This window comes from Ambystoma mexicanum, chromosome 7p (genome assembly GCF_040938575.1).
Source record: "Ambystoma mexicanum isolate Mex_15411 chromosome 7p, UKY_AmexF1_1, whole genome shotgun sequence".
Lineage (NCBI taxonomy): Eukaryota > Metazoa > Chordata > Amphibia > Caudata > Ambystomatidae > Ambystoma > Ambystoma mexicanum.
The window spans coordinates 228,095,625-228,111,663 of record NC_090939.1 but is presented as its reverse complement, the minus strand read 5'-3'; positions in this window follow the sequence as shown (position 1 = coordinate 228,111,663).

Genomic DNA, 16,039 nt, shown 5'->3' with positions numbered 1-16,039 from the left:
AATCCAACTGTTTGTTGGTCAAGGTAAGGCCATGTATCCTAGTCATATTTCGCAGATTTTTAAATTTGTATCTATTTACGAGTTGAGTACACAATAGTGCTAGGTTCATTGGTCTCATTGCTATTGACTTGAGTTTCCATTGCTATGCTATCAATAGATCTATTTATTTTCATCTGTGTCTATTGTCATCGAATTGCACCCTTCGGGGGTCCAGTCTATAATGTAAGCATGTTTCCTTCTCGTGCAATACAGAACATCCAAGGGATGAGTCACATGTTCAGTTTTTAGTCACATCATTTATACATTTCTGCAACTTATGCAAATACTAAGCCGCACATAATGAACTGGTATAGTTCCTGCGACCAAAACAAACCTTGCATTGATCATTGTATGATTCATTTACTTTTGTATCAAATCTTTATTCTTGAAGATTGTATAATAATGTCGATATGTACTTTTCAGATTTATCAACAATGCCTGCCTGTTCGATTAGCGGTTGCCCTTCGAAGACCCATGCTAAATCTGAAGGCACTACAATGCATGTATTCCCGAAAACTGTTGATCGAATAAGAGAATGGGTCAGACATTGCGGATATCCACTGGATGGGCTGGAAAGTAGAGTCCAACAAGTCTTACAGGACAAGAGGGGTGATCGATACCGCATCTGCAGCCGGCACTTTTCCTTGGACATGTACACAACTTCTTGGGTAACAAAGAAGAATAAACGGCGAACGACACGGAAATTGCGCGAAAACGTTATTCCCACTCTATTCGTCCACATTCCGCCACCGGTGAGTCAAGTGTCCGGATTTAGCTTTAGGCCTTGCGGTAGTGTGTAGGTAGCCGAATGGATTAATTGATATTGTAGGTGTTCTATCCCTTGTAATAATTTCGATATTGATATGAGTGTATAGTTTTTTGAATAATGACATTTATCAATATATTCTTTTTCGATTTCATAACCCACAAACGCAATGTATATATATATGGGGACAGGGAACTGTGCTGTATTGAGCATTTTTAAAGTATTCTGTCGGCTTACATGGCTATTTTTAATATTGGCATTTCATTATCAATCATTAATGGACCTTTACAACTTCTTGACTATCCCTTCAATCTGAAGCAAGAACATTCTACATCCTTGACGTGGTCGCAGTTATCAACCACTTCTAGCGCGTATCAGGTAATCTTACTAGGCTAATCCGCTACATACTTGTTTTATGCATGTCAAGTAATAGTTTTATTCTATCGTGTAATTACTTTACCAAATGTTTGGTTACTGCTTTCCAATTGATATACACCTTAGTTATCGTCCACTGGTGTTTGTTTTCAGTTCTAATTAGTGTTATCCATACTAATGCAAGTACTGTCTTTCAGGGAGATGCTGAAGGGTCCGCCACATCTACAACATTTCTAGATGTTCTTCAACAGCAGGAGGTATGGATACTGACAGCTCCATCGAGCGTCATCATCAGAGCTGGAATTCTTGTCGTTTGATTGTTCTACACAATGTTTCATTCGTGGTTAGCCGTTGATATGTACCTGTGCTGTCGACCCCAGGTGTGTGTTATGTTTTCACAATTGTAATCCTCACTAATGCAAGTACTATGTTTCAGGCAGTTGATGGAGCGTCAACCCCTGCACTTGATGCAGAGCCTGACATTCAAGTATACGAATCGGCGCAACAGCTTTCGGAAGTGCGCACTACATTTGCAACATCCATAGATATTCTTCAGCAGCACGAGGTATGGATAATGACAGCTCCATCATGCGTGATCATATAACGTGATTCCATTTGCTATACTTTCTTCCCTATTAACGCAAGTGCTGTGTTTCAGGGAGACGACAAAGCTTCCACCACAATCACAACATCTCATTTAGATGATGCAGATGTAAAGGAATCGTTGAAAAAAGTCGATGAAATGTGATCATATTTAGATTTTCCTTGATTCTTTTGGACAATGCATCATTTGCGGTTATCTCTTTATATGTACCTGTGCGTTCGACCCCAAGTGTGTGTTATGTTTCCAATATTGAAAACCATACTAATCCAAGTACTGTGTTTCAGGGAGACAACGGAGCTTCCACCACAATCACAACATCTCATTTAGATGATGCAGATGTAAAGGAATCGTTGAAATAAGTCGATGAAATGTGATCATATTTGGATTTTCCTTGATTCTTTTGGACAATGCATCATTTGTGGTTATCTCTTTATATGTACCTATGCCGTCGACCCCAAGTGTGTGTTGTGTTTCCAATATTGAAAAGCATACTAATGCAGGTACTGTGTTTCAGGGAGATGCGGATGCCTCCTCTCCAATATAACCATTCATGGCAGTCCATGCAGAGCCAGAGGTATGGATACTGACAGTTCCATCGAAATAGATCATCACTGGTCGAATACTTGTCGTTTGATTGTTGCACACAATGTTTAAATCGTGTTTGGCTATTGAGATGTACCTGTGTGTTCGCCCTCACGTCTGTTTTATGCTAACAATATTTTGATACATAGTAATGCAAGTACTATGTTTCAGGGAGACGATGGAGCCTCATTCCGTGCTGTCTATGCGGATACAGAAAATATAGTCGTTGCAGCGCAAGAGGAAGGGAGGACATGCGGAAACGAATCGGAGCTACAGCGTGCAGATGTTGAAGGTCGAGTCAAAAAAGTTGCAAAGAAAAAAAAACAAAAAAAGGTTAGTTACAAACAGTTCATAACTTTAAAAAAAATTTGTGCTGGGGACTGTTTTATGTTTTTTTCCAGTCAATTCTACTACACTCCATCTTGTGTTTAAACTGAACATCCCTTTTCCAATCTCTCCTCCAGTTACCCGTGGGTGTCAGAACTATACACACACAGACAGTGAAGCGAATGAGAGATGTGGCTTGCCAGACCGTGTACACTATGGAGGAACTATTAATTGAGGCGAGGCGTGTTCAGGCTCGAGATGCTCATGTCCAATGGCCAGAACATGAATTAACTGTGTTTGGAGACTACAGCAAAGTTGCATTGGACCATAGCTACAGTGCGACCGCACCACCACAAGAAGATGTTATTGAATGTATTGAAGATAGCTCTGAAGTGGATGCAGATCAATTTACACAATCTACAACCGCCAAAAATTGCCACCAAAAAACCTGTCGACATTGTTGTGTTCTCCCATCAATGTTGAAGTAATAGATGTTGAAATGACAGAGAATTAACCAGCCGCAGCATCCATAGACGCATCAGAACTTGATATCAGCGATATTACTTTCCAATGTGTTGAAATCTCCACAACGTCAAAGGCCGAAACAACGTTGACGCAGGATGACAGTCTAATGAAAGAGAGCAAATACATTGTATTCGACAGTTGTTTGATGGAAATTATAAGTATGCTGAAATGTGTGCATTCCATTAGAGGGAAAGTATGTGGGAAGCCATTGATTAATGTGACTCGTCAAATAAATGGCAGTAACGTCAAAATAAATGCCGCCTGTAGATTAAATCATAGGTTCTCATGGTCTGCACAACTGATTCTGGGGAAACTGCCAGCAGGCAATCTACTGTGTGCAGCTGCATCACTTTTTAGTGGCTCCAGTTTTAGAAAGTTAGAGGCTTTCTTTCAGTTTGTGGGACTCCATTTCATTTCTAAAGCGCTGTACTACATATACCAACGTGATTATCTGTTTCCGGCCATTAGTGATGCTTGGAAAATTGAACAATTGTCTCTAGCAAGTACATTCGAAGGCAAACGATTCAGGCTAGCCGGCGATGGACAGTGCGACATCCCTGGATTTTCTGCCAAGTACTGCACCTACCGCTTTCAGGACATGGATAGTAAGAAAATTGTGAGTTCGGTGGTCGTGCAGGTAACACAATGTACATCCTCAGTGGCCATGGAGAAACTAGGTTTTATAAAATCAGTGGAATATCTACAATCGAGGGGAATGCACATCGACCTCATAGCCACGGATAGACACGTTTCAATTGCCAAGACAATGAGAGAGCAGTTCCCACATATTAAACATCAATTTGACGTATGGCATCTTGCTAAATCAATCAATAAGAAAATCTCGGCTGCAGGGGAAAAAAAAGGTTTTGAAAGTATTTTGCAGTGGTCACATTCTATCACCAACCATCTTTGATGGAGCTCAAAAACTTGTGAGGGGTCAGTGGAAATACTACTTGAAAAATGGCGGTCACTGATGCACCACTGTACCAATGTTCACCGCTGGACAGCAAATGAACATTTCCACCAATGTGAACATGGCCCTTTGTCCCCAGAGGAGGCACGGAAGAAGAAGTGGTTGATTCCATCTTCACCGGCACACAAAGCCATTGAGAAGATTGTTTTCGACAAAACTCTATCAAGAGATTTGAGAGGACTGACAGAATTCTGTCACACAGGAGATTTGGAGGTGTTCCACAATATGTGCCTAAAGTACAGGCCAGAGCGCTTGCATTTTAGCTTTCGGGGCATGAAACCGCACTCTACTAGCGGTCTTGGCCCATAACAGCAATGTCGGACGTGAACAATCTAGGACTACGGGTAAAGTAAGGATGCCTCGCTACACTAAGGTGTTTTCAAAACGAAGAAAGCAATGGGTGATCAAACCAGTCTCTGATGAAATGCAGTTCGACTTTGTGAAAGGCCTTATTGTTGCTGTGTTAGAGAAGCACAGATATGGAATTTTGGACGTTTCTGTGCAGAGCAGTGATCCATTGCCACCGAACATTGCGACTGTGCCATGCCCACCCGAAGCACAGCTGATTGTGAAGTACAAATCCCGGTTTAAATAATTGCAATACGATTGGCTTTTTGTAAATAAATGTTATTGTACAGTGCACCTGTAAACCTAACCCCTACCTTCACCATAATGGGTGGCGAACAAGCTGGGTGTCATCTTTGAATTCTCTCTATTCACCTCACATATGTGTATGTATATATTTTTCTCATGTCTCATCTCATGTAAATGTAAATGCTGCGCACTGTTAACGGAGGGGAGGCTTGCGTATTGCAAATAATAAAACAAACAAACAAACAATAAATCTCACTTTTAACTCAACTCCTGTGGTACTTTATACTTTCCCTGACCTTCCGCAAAAAATTAAATGTCTCAATTTGGGCTGCAAAGCTCGCAGACAACGGGGACAAAATTGGGGCACTTAGAACGCACCAGCCAAGCGGGCCGTGGCATTTGGGAGAGAAGCCAGTTCGCATTTGCACATTGAGGCGCACTACATAGACGGATTCTAAACATCAAGTTCTCACAGATGCCTATACTACGTGATGTTGCAAATAAAGAATGCGAAGGACAGCGCCCAGATGAGGCCCACAAGTCGCACTGGAAGTATAAGGGTCTATTGTTTTTTGACCTTGAGACAGGGACCATGCCGAAAGAACTACATTTGAAGGGAGTGCGCAATAACGTAAGAGACGATAAGGCAGAAAATTCAGAAACTAGACCAAGTTTCATTTTAGGTCAGTATACGAAAAATCGTTGTCAAGAGCACGGTCCGTTTTACAGACTGCATTACGAAGAGACACAATGGAAATTTCAAATATAATGTAAGTAAATCTTTACACGCTTTTATACCGGAATGAAGATTTAATGAATGGATGCATGAATAAATGAATGAATGAAGAGCTAGGAAAAGCAAGTAAAACTGTTTGTAGTGGGCACATGGGCATGCAGGTCCACTGGTCTCACCGATCTCGGTCCTTGGCCCAGCCACTTTTCCCGCACTGCCTACCTGCACTGTCTCTGTATCCTTCAGCCCCTTCTCCCGGCATTTACCTTGCACTTGCCACCAGCTGGCCCTATTATTTAATTTGTATTCAACTAACCATGTACAGCCCTTCCCCATGCGCGATCAGAAAGACACCTGGCCTAGTAGGATTGTTGTCTGTCTGCCCTTGTTCCCAACCTGCCTCGTCACGCCTAGGAACACTTGAGTATAGGCGCGTTACAAATGCCATATCATATCATTCCTCACGCATGTAGACTAACTGTCGTTTATCATTGTCTGTTGGACTCGATTTATCTCGTTACTTTTCGCATTGATTTTAGAGACGAAAATACTCCATTGAACTATCCTTGCAAGCAAATAGTTGCTGATCGGCCGTAATAAATAAAATGAGTAATATTAATGAAGTTCGGCTAGCGAGACTAATTATCATTTTTTTGTTTTCATAACAGGTATTTGATCCCATTCTGCCACTGCCATCTGTTTGAGACACCGGCGGATGGATTCTTCAGCAGACACGTGCAGCTTCGTGTCAACAACTGGAGCACGATCACCATATTATGGAACGATCGCCAAGGGCCCACATGCCCTTACGCTGTACTAGTGGTTAGAAGCAACATAACAACCTTTAGGCTGGACTAGTGCCTAGTTGATGGAACAGCCTTGCGGTTCACCGTGCTTCCAAAGTGATTCTTTTTACGAAAATGAACACCGTGTGTACCATAAAGGAACAGGGCGTGACTCAAGATGAAACGGAACAGTTATTGCGGATACAGATAAAAGAAAATAAATGGCTTCCGGAGTTCATATGGCAATTGCTGAATATTCTCTGAACATTTAATGTCAAATAAATGTACTTTACCAAATGTACCGTGTTGCTGTTTCATTTTAAAGAACAGTTCCATATTCCGAATTGTGGCGCGCTGTGTTGTGAGTTGATCTGGGTTGGTTTCCGGGTTCTGTGTGGAGTCGCGCAGAAGACGACTGGGCGCGTTTGCCTGCGCAGCACAGTAACATCACGGGGAGAGGCGGGGAATATGAATGTTTTGATAATGTCAGGCTCAGGGGCGGGGGAATTGATTTAGTGCCGCAAAAGCAGGTCAGCCAGGGCGATCGGGGAAAAGATAGGATTATCAGAAAATGGCGGCTCCCTGGTGCTTGTTTTCGCATGCGTTTAATGGACGAAAACTCGGGTAAGGTCCATAGGAAAGTTTTCTAAAATCGAGCCACTTAGGCTTAAAAAAACATGGCCGACCCGTAGGGACAATAACAATTTTTACTAGACCATGCCTTTAAAGTGCGGGGAGCGGATGAGTGCGGAGAGCGGATGAGTGCGGAGAGCGTATGAGTGCGGGGAGCGGATGAGTGCGTAGAGGGGAGGAGCGCATAGAGAGGAGGAATACATAGAGGGGAGGAATGCATAGAGGGGAGGAGTGCGTAGAAACGACTTCAAATAGGGGTCTTCAGGATTCCTGAAGCAAAGCCAACAAAAAGAGTGCGTATCAAGCTCTAAGATGGAGCAAAAATTAGATGAGATATATTTACTAAATATAGTAAAGGAAGGTGTACGCAAAACATTTAACAAAGTGGATATGTGTGTGGTTATAAATATGTCAATGCAAAACGTTTGTTGTGTTTAAACTAGTACATATAAAACAATGCCAACAAATTAGGTTATTTTTAGAATTTTTTTAATCAAGAGAATGATGCCAATCAGAAGGATAAAAATAAAATGAAACAAATGATTCTTCAAATATTAACAATAAAACAAGATATTAAAAATGGCTAGAAAGTGTAAACTAAGGAACAAACAGAACATTGTTTTGTAGAGTTTTAAAAAGCAGATACAATATTTAGATTTTTTTGGATTATTAAGCAGCAATTGATAGTGCCCGCTCAAATTGATTAGTGTGATATATTTGATAACATAAAGAGAAGAATACAAAATTTGATAAGCATAGACAGTGATGGCTGCCTTTTCTACACCTTGTTGCGCATAGATGGTCTCACTTCACCTGATACAGTCGTCAGAAGTGAAATAAGAATTTTGCCAGTACCCTGAGCCTGCAACCAGAGTTACCCCTGGTGGTAGGCCGGGGTTGAATTTACATTGATGTGATATTAGCATGAGTAGATTTATTCTAAAGGAGAATTGATAAGTGGGGTCAGATTTTTGGTAATACTAATGTTTATTTAGTTGGAGATAATCAACCAACACACAAAGGCGAAAACAGTGGGGCATAGCTAGGCACTCACGATTGTCCTGAAGAAGGCTGGAATCATCTGAGAGCCACATCGAAAAGGCCTGCACAGTCCGGCTGAAAAACATGCGTAGATGACTTTATTGTTGTTGATCAAGAGCTACACCAGTAGATTAACAGGGTGCATAGGAACTAACCCAAAAAATGTTTTCTCTGTATGAAACCTGTATTATAAAAAAGGTTATTAGTGAATGGTTACATGTGTTTGGGAGTGTGAACGTGGATAAATAGAGGTACGCCTGATCAAATAGGTTGAGTGGAGTTGGGGTAACCAACATGTATATGTGGTTGTGAAATGAAGTCGCTTTTTTAGCTTTGAGATTACCAATTGTTATTGAGGAAATGTGTATAATAATAAGTTTCTATTTTTCTATGATACATGGTTGCAATTTAATCAAATTTTTTCTGTCCACCACTTATGGTCTTGATCAATTATTTTTTTGTATTCATTGGTTGCCTGGATGATCGAGACCGTACCAGGTACCATTAGTGAATTTAACTTCTGGTGCAGGAAAATGGATTTATGAGTTAGAGAGAATCACATCAGGAATGACGTTAGCTATAGGTGACATAAAAGGCTTGCTAGAGAGCTGACAACCTTTGGAAGTGAGCATGATATGCGGGTGTTACTGCACAAAACAGGACACACAATGGCGTGCCATTTAATAATTGCAGAGCAGATGGATGGCAGGCGCTCAGAGTGCAATACCGCGATACATCAGGTATGGGTGTGATTATGACTGGGAAAATAAGGGGAGCATGAAGACCCTGTTGCTTATATTCAAGAACGCTGGTGCCTTGAGAAGCATGAACCATAGGATAGAACGGTAGCATTATTTTACCACATTTTGTGTCAGGGACTCCCCGAGCCACTGCAACAGCAACTGAAGAAACAGGTGGCAATAGAAGCGAAGCCATGACCAGAAATACAATTGACATTCGTGCATCACTGCCGATGGATGCAGGAGAAGAATAAGAAGAAAGCCAAGAGTAGAAAGCAGGAGGAAGCGAAGTCAGACCAGAAAATGTTGTCAAAAATAGCCATAGAGGGAGCGGTATTGATGAGTAATGAAGGCGGGGTGATGCAAGAGATGCAATCACTGCAGCAAAACAATGTAGTGTATCCCACATATCAGAGTGGGTAAACTTTTTGGCCAAGAGGAAGAGGGAATGGGCCTAAAGGAGGAGGACGAAGTGGATTTCAAAACATTCAGGGAAGAGGAGCATTAAATGCTGGACAGCCGCTACAATGCTGGAATTGTGGAAGAATAGGACACAAAGCAAGAACATCTAGAAGCAGAGGAGGCATGCTGCAAAATTGGCAAGCTCCAAGAGGGGGGATGGGCTATGCTCCACAATATAATACAGAACCACAGGAATGTTATGCCTAAAATCACAAACAGGTTCAGACATATGCGCTGCAATGACAGCAAATGCAATAAGAGCGATTACAAATGCAATTGCCACATGGGCAATCACAGCAAGTACTCATGCAAGCACAACAGGTACAAACTCACCAAGCACAGGCACAGCAGGCTATTGTGCCACAATGGAATATGACTACAGGAGTCCAGCAAGCACCCACACCCAAATTAGGGAGTGTGACTGTGGTAGGAGGAAATACTTTCACAGGTACAGGGAGGGATGTATATCTACAATAGGACAGCCCACAGAGCGACCTGATGTGTTCAGTACTATCAGTGACACCAGACCCCAAAGAGGAACTAAAGGTCAAGGTGACAATAGGAGGCACGACATTTTCATTTCCTGTGGACACTGGAGCAACTCGTTCCTGTGTCTGTGAGGGGAAATATCCAATGTCAGGTATTGCAATGAATGCACAGGGATTCTCTCGGGTGATGAGTTTAGTTTAGTTTACAGACAAATTCCCAATCTCTATAGGAGAACACGACATGTCTATGCCATTATTATATTCTAGGCAAACACAAGTTAATATATTAGGGCGTGACTTCATGATGAAACTTAACATGACAATATCTTTTACTGATGAAGGAATAGTGTGTTCCACTCCAGGGATACATTATATGGATGTGAGAGAGTTTATATTAACCTTTACAGGCTAGAAAGTATTAGAAAGGGTCCCTTTTGACCCAGAAGTATTTTTGTATGGAGTGACTGTTTTATTATCGTGGTTACCCAGATTGATAGGTACACTATTAAGAATACCTGATGGATTTTTGTTCAGACCAGAAATCCCTATGGATGATGAAGAAGGGCAGATTATCCCCTTTGAGTTAGAAGCAGCAATGGTCAGAGAGGAAAGGGTGGTTCTTCATAGGACAGATGATGAGGGAAGAGGATGGAGAGCAGTGATAGTCCACAGTGAAGGACATAGGCTGACAGATTTGACAGATGAGTAGTTGTTCAAGGGTGAGTATTCAGATGATGATTTCGTATTTTTCATAAGTCTTACTTATTGGATAAAAGTAGAGAATAGAGAAATACTGCAGAGAATGGTGTTGGTAAAACAGAAACCATTACTTTTCCAGGAATATTTAGAGAAAGTGGCAAAGATTTTGTGGACCACAAGTCCATATGAGGTGGGCCTATTAAAAGGAATAAGAGCAGTTACAATAAAACTTAAACCAAGAGCACTTTTGCCACGTGCAAAGCAATACCCCATGTCCAGAGAGGTGGATGAAGGTATATTCAAGACCATTTCCATTTTGATGTTATGTTATGTTACTTGGCATTTATATAGCGCCTTATGTATCATTGGTATGACCTTAGAGCTCTGGTAGGTTGAACGCCCTCGGGAACTGTAGTTCACGTCAGTAGAGAGAGAGTGTTTTATGGGGCGTGGACGCACCGGATATGTGTCCAGCTGGAGTGGTTGTTGTATGATAGCTGCTTCTTAGTGTTAGGTGTGGTGCTGAGGAAATCAGTAGGATGTGTTCAGCCTGGAGGGTGGACACCCAGACTGATTTCTGGCTGCGTTAGCAAGGAATATTGGTACCATCCGATTCTTCATGTAACACGGCTGTTTACCCAGTGAGAAAAACGACGGGTGGTTGTGGAAATTTATACAGGACCTTCAACCTCTAAACAATGCAGTCAATACTCCATTTCCTTTAGTTCCAAGTCCCACGACAATATTGTGCAAGATCCCATCTAAGGCCAAATATTTTACAGTCATAGGTTTAAAGAATGCATTATTTTCAATTTCCCTCCATGAAGACTCACAGAATTTGACTTCCTATTCGTATGGGATGATCTACCTGAAACATACTTGATTACCACAGGAGTACTGTGAGCCGCCTTCAATCTTTAATAGAGTCCTCCAGCAGGACTTAGGTAATGTCCAGTTCAAATGTGCAATAGTTCAATCTGTGGATGACATCTTGGTGTGCAGTGAGACAGAGCAAAGATGTAGAGAAGATTTAATTAAGCATATGACTATCCTCTCAGAGGAAGGGTATAATGGACAAAGAGAAGCTACAATACTGTCAGAAAGAGGTCTTGTATATAGGACAGTTGATTTCTCATGATGAGAGGAAAGTGACACCTGAAAGAGCAGAAGCAATTATAAAGACCTCTGCACCTAAAACAGTGAGGTAAATGCAACAATTTGTAGGACTATGTAACTATTGCAGGGCCTGGGTTTTCGATTACAGTACATATATTCAACCATTTTTAAAAGGGCTTAAAGGAGCACAGGTGGGCAGGAGCAAAACAATATGGGTAGATGAGATGACTGAAGGATTTGAAGAATTTCAAAAGGCGATCAGTACAACCCCTTTGTTGGGAGTTCCAGATTATCATGAAGCTGTTTATTTATTTTCCCATTCAAATGGAGAAGTCATGACAGCAGTCCTTAAATAGAAAATGACATTAGGACATGAACAGAAACCATTAGCCTATTATAGTGGGATGTTAGATCCAGTTACGAAAGGGCATTATCCTCTTTAGCTGCTGCTGCATTCCTGATTGAAAAAACTTTAAGCATAACAATGTGGTGTTCAGTAACATTGTTTGTTAAGCATGCATTATTTGCAATTTTAGCAAAACCCAAACATTACATTGACCACACAAAGAGCATCAGGATACGAGGTAATTATATCAAATCCTGTGATTAAAATTGTCAGATGTAAGGGAGTGAACCCAGCAACGTTCATAGCTGAACCAGTAGGGGAGTATGATTATGTACATGATTTCACAACGTAAAGTGAAAACTATAATGAAATTTCCCAAGCAAGAGGGAATGTGCTTGTGAAGGGTGATGCTGTTTTTATTGATGGTTCTTTAAAAATTGACCTAACGACCAGCAAAAGGCATACTGAATCAGCGGTAGTAAAGTTGAACCGAGGGGGTGAATTTGAAATAGTGACAAGCGCAAGATTGCCTTTGCATTGCTCAGCAAATGCTGCAGAATTAGTGGTGCTTATCGCAGCGCTTCAGAGATTCGAAGATGAGGAAGTGTTGGTGTACTCTGACTCCGCATATGTGACTTCAACCGTAAACGCAGGTCTGTCACGCTGGAAAAGGAGGGGCTTCCTCCGTCAGACGGCACTCCAGTTAAACATCATGCCCTATTGGATAAATGTATTGAAGTACTAGCACTCCATTGGCTCTAGCAGTCATAAAATGTGCAGTGCATTCTAAAAGGACAGATTTCATTTCTCGTGGAAACGAAGCTGCAGATTTAGAAGCCAAAAAGGCAGATATTTCCCAACCATTTCTCATTTTGAAATAGAAAGTGTTAAACAAATGACAGGATGATGCATGTTGATAAAGGAGGGCTTTAACATGCAGTCTATTGTCCAGTTAATTGAGGTACAAGGGCAAGCACTACAAGAAGAGAAGGAATTATGAAAGAAACAGGGGTGTTCTGTATCCCCCACTGAGGCAATTTGGAGACAGGATAGCACGGGAAAGCCAGTTATGCCTCTAGCATTATTGAGGGTAGTGCGGCAGCAATTCCATAGCCCTGTGCATGTGACTTGAGAGAGAGTCTAGCTACTACAATAGCAGAAGAGTGGTTTTCACCAATTCTGTTACAGCATGTTGCACAGTTTATTGTAAATTGCATCTTGTGCCAGACATTTACTGCAGGGCACATTTTACAAACAGAGAAGAGCAATTCCTAGACCCAATGGCCCGTTTCAGCATCTACATATAGGCTATGTGTATATGCTGCAGACATGCCGCGGTTATAGATATATGCTGGTCGTGGTATGTTCTTTCTCTAAATGGATTGAGCCAGGTCCATGCACATACCCCGACACCACATGTGCTGCCAGGTTTCTTGTGCGTGAAGTCTTTCCAAGATGGGGTCTGTGTGAGGTTTTGCGGTCTGACAATGAACCGCATTCTATTAGGCATTAAGCATACATTTTCCTCTGTTTATCACCCAAAGGCGATTGGTGTCTGTGAACAATTTAATGGATTTTTGAAGGAAAGGATTGCAGAGATCAAGATGATGGCTGTATTGCCTACTTTTAGCCTTAAATTCTCTAAGAAATCAGAATGGCTCAGATCACCATTTAACTCCTCATGAGTTAGTGACTGCACACTGAATGAGAACACCCCTTGCTTCTCCAACTAGGTTAGAAACTGATGGCCATAGTCCAGCAAAGACTTTAGGTGATGAGATGCATGATCACCTAACAATGACTGTGACTGCAAGTGTTCCTTTCATGTCTCAACATGTCAAGAATCGAAGGGAGGGCTCAAAGAGAAGAGACAAAGACGGCCAACCCATTGAAGCTGGGGATTTGTTAAAACAACCAATTTTATACGCAGGAGACCAGGTACTGGTATGAACGTTTGTACACCCTTGTAGTACTCCCCGCTTTGACGGTCCATATAGTAGGTGGAAGAGGTCACACCCACAGCAGCCAAGTTAACAGGATGAAGAGCCTGGCTTCATTTGTACATCATCAAGCCATATGGGAACTACCGACAGTGAAGCAAAAGAAGAAGTTCTGCATGTGCAGACTCGTTCTATGGTCAAGAGTAAAGACAGGGTCAATGAAGAACGCAGCAGCACCTTAGACTAAAGGGCAATATCTTTTAACATTTGACAAGGAGTAAACAGACTTGCAGTTATCCTGGAACGTTTTTTAGATAGGCTCAAGATACAATATGTTAAATTACCGGAACTGAAAGAAGAAACGCACACTTCATCTTTGTGTTACCTATTGCAATAACATTATACACATTCTTGTATGCTGTTTTTACCTACATATTACAGTCTTATGCAGCTCTGATAAGAAGACACGTCAAAGTCATATAAAATATATAATTTATATACAGCGGATACGGATCGAACTTTACCGGAACAAGAAACTTTCCTCCTAACATAAATGGTGTAAAAGTGGTTATGATGGCTTATGCTGACAACATAATCATTTTTGATCAGACACAAATTGGCTTGCAGTGCTCCATCAACGCCCTGGAAAAATATTCCAAAGAGAATTCCATGATTATAAATAAGAATAAGACAAGGATAATGTGTCTGAAAGACTTTCATAGAAAGTCAAAAAATAAATCATGGTTCTTGGAAGGTACGAAATTGGAAAGGGCAAGTGAAGTGCTATATCTGGGTTTTCCCATTTGGGCGAAACCATCTGTAACGCATCACAAAGAATACATTGTGCCCAAAACATGGCAAAGTTGGTTGGCCATAAAAAGCTATGTGGAGCACAAAGGAGGTAGGAACATTGAATGTTTTCTACAAATATACAAATCTAGTGTGTGCCCGGCGATATTGTATGCACTTGAGACACTGCCAGTAAAGGAAATCGGGTGGTTACCGAAAATGGAAGGTACAATCCTTTGTTCTATAATAAACATGCCCAAGGGAGTACCAGTGGAGGCCCTGAGACTAGAGTATGGATTAGAAACCTTACTCGCAAGCAGGCCCATTAAAAAAACACTTCTCCATTTAAACATCAGAAAAGGGATAGCAGGAAATCCTCTCCTTCGGTTAATGGGAAAAACAACAAAAGGCGATTTCTCCAACTATTTCAGCAAAGAGCAGAGCCATATTGCGGACTCCTATCTGCGTTATTTGGGTTTAAAAGTAGAAACAATATGTCAACAACCAGACTATGAGACAGTCATGAAAAAGAAATCCAGGGAGATGGATAAGATAAAAGACATAGATAGTTTGTGTAAGCTGAGTAGATACAGAGAGTACACTCACCAAGGTTTTCATAGGAGCAAACCTAGAACCTATTTAACAAAATGGTCCAATCCCTCATTGAGGGGATTTACACTGCAAATAAGGCTCAATATGTTGGGGATCAAAGAATGTATGAACAAGTGGAACAGGACTGATCACCAAGCCGAAGACAAAATGTGCAGGCATTGCAAAATAGAAGTGGAAACAACTCGGCCCTTACTGACTGCTTGTACAGTGCTGAAACCCCGCTACATCAAGGGCTATGGAGGGCGAGTCAAGCACATGGAGTATATAAGCAGGGATCAGTTCTGGTCGCACTTGATTGAGGCTGAATCTATAGTTCATAATGCTGCAGCCTACGACATATGGAAAAAAGCTACAAAGTAGATATGATCTGAAAAATGTGGTCAGCAACTTTGACTCTATAATGCACATACCACCTTAAAAGTGATTTTAATTGTTTTTATTTAGGAAATGTGATTTTTACTATTTACTTTGTGAATTGAATTGCAAAAGTTTGTTCTTGATTGAATATAAACTAAAAGCATTAATAAAAAAGAATTACAATAAAAAAAATACATCAACATCATAACGTTTCTTGGAAATCCTAATAACAATCATATTATTTTTAGAATGATTATTGCAATCATCTTGCAGTACTTGATATAAAGGTGTGATTCATAGAGACTTACAGAGTTACATATTGAAAGTCTGAGCAAAAATTAGGAGGTTTCAGAATATAAGAGGCTCATTGCCATCAAGAAAATATATTCGTTTCCATGGAATAATAATTGTGGTGTCATTCTGCATTAAGATTTGTGTTTTTCTCCTGATTATTATGACATTTAGACATATTATAAGAAACGATACAGATATGGTGGGTGACATTGAAATATT